This window comes from Myotis davidii, unplaced genomic scaffold (genome assembly GCF_000327345.1).
Source record: "Myotis davidii unplaced genomic scaffold, ASM32734v1 scaffold173, whole genome shotgun sequence".
Lineage (NCBI taxonomy): Eukaryota > Metazoa > Chordata > Mammalia > Chiroptera > Vespertilionidae > Myotis > Myotis davidii.
This window is the reverse complement of record NW_006286303.1, coordinates 2271446-2273376: the sequence shown is the minus strand read 5'-3', so window position 1 is coordinate 2273376 and position 1931 is coordinate 2271446. Positions and strand designations below refer to the sequence as shown.

Below are 1931 nucleotides of genomic sequence, written 5' to 3'. Positions count from 1 at the left end.
AAGGCATAGGAAACCTGTAAGAGAACATTTATTTATAAAATCACAGAGGGGTAATTAGTAGAATTGATAAGTAATTAGTAATAAGTAATTAGTAATTAATAAGAATTCTTTCTTAGCCAGAATTCAAATTTAAATTCCAAATTTAACTATCAGTGTAAATACTGGATTTTGTTCTTTGGCCAATTGACAAGTTCAAGTTATAGTTAGAGCAATTAATGTAGCCTGTTAGGCAGATCTTATTCAGGTAAAGAACAACCTTCAATTATGTCCATCATGGAAGTTATTGCATATCCAGCTGGGCAATGTTCTTGTTCATCTTTCAGATATGATCCATCTGTAAACCAAATTAAGCCGCATTGTCCTATACAATAAAAAGCATAGTATGCAAATTGTCCCCTCGACTGGGAGTTTGTCCTGGAGTTTGTCCGGGAGTTTGGGAGTTTGACCAGAGGGCAGGGCTGGGCCAGGGTAAGGGAGGGAGGTCCCAGTCTGCAGCCAGCAGCCAGCAGCCACCAGGGATCCTACCAGTGTATGAATTTCGTGCACTGAGCCTCTAGTCAATAAGAGTTTCTATAAATCATTCCTAGGAACAAGAAAGTGGTCAGTAAGCAAAACACACTTGTTGGATGTCTTCATCCTGCAAAGAAGGTAGCAAAGTTGATGGGTTAAGATTGTTACATTCTTCTTCTTGGAAAAAACACCAGATAACAGATGACTGCAGGAAGGCCTGAAGGCCCCAGGATCCTGGAATGAGATGCTACAGCGGCTTCCTTGGAGGATTTGGCAGCGGCATCCAGGAAAAGGTTGTGGCCGGGTCAGGCCAGGGCCAAGAATGTGGAGTTCACAGAGGTAAGGCCAAGGACAAGGAGGGGATTTCCATCACCAAGCTGGGCCACATGGTCAAGGACATGAAGAGGTTTTTAAGATTATGTCTACTCAAAAGCAGACACATACTGGCCAGAGGACCTGGTTCAAGGCATTTATCATCATTGGAGACTACACTGGACATGTTGGTCTGGCTGTTAAGCGCTCTAAGGAGGTAGCCACTGCCATCTGGGGGGACGGGGAGGGGGGTGTCATCATTTTGGCCAAGCTTTCTATTGTCTCTGTGTGGCAAACCTACAGGAGAAACAAGATTAGCAAGCTCCATACCGTGCCTTGAAAGGTGACCAACCCCTAAGGCTCTGTGCTGGTGTGCCTCATCCCCACCCTCCCAGGACACTGGCACCATCTCAGCCCCTGTGTCCAAGAAGCTGCTGCTGATGGCCGGTATCAACAGCGCTACACCTTAGCCATGGACTGCACTGCCACCCTGGGAAACATCTCCAAGGCCACCTTTGATGGCTTCTCCAAGACCTACAACTACCTCGCTCCAACCTCTGGAAACAGACTATATTCACCAAGTCTCCCTATCAAGATTTCACTAAGCAGCCATAAAGAGCCTCCCCAGAGTTTTTGAGCAGAGGACTCAGGCTCTAGCTGTGGCTACCACATAATTTTATAAAATAAAATGAATTAAGCCTGTTTTGTTTTTTAAATATGGTTCCATCAAGTGAAAGTAATATTAGGGACAGAAAGCAAGAATAGGCCATTAGAAGCCAATCAACTGACAGAAGTGTTGTGGGTGATGAAAGTTCATAGAGATTCAACAGAATTGTGGACGAAAGGGGCCACATGCTGACCTGACAAGCTCAGGACTGCACCCACCTAAGTATGTGTCCATCATTTTACTTTTTATCCAATCCCAGGGTTTCCCCGCTTTGCTTTATCCCACCTCCTTAATCTATCACCAATGGATTTCATGTAACCCACCTGCGTCCCTCCTTTGATTGCAAATGTATAAATACAGATGTAACCCACCAGTCTCAGGAGCATTATCTCAGTTCGTTGAGGTACTGCCTCCCGGCATATGTTGACAGTTTGGCTCAAAT

General features: G+C 44.9%; 1 pseudogene; it reads left to right on the top strand.

Annotated features, from left to right (window-relative positions):
• Positions 1 to 749: 749 nt before the first annotated feature.
• Positions 750 to 1496, top strand: LOC102772648 (annotated as a pseudogene).
• The last annotated feature ends 435 nt before the right edge of the window (positions 1497 to 1931 follow it).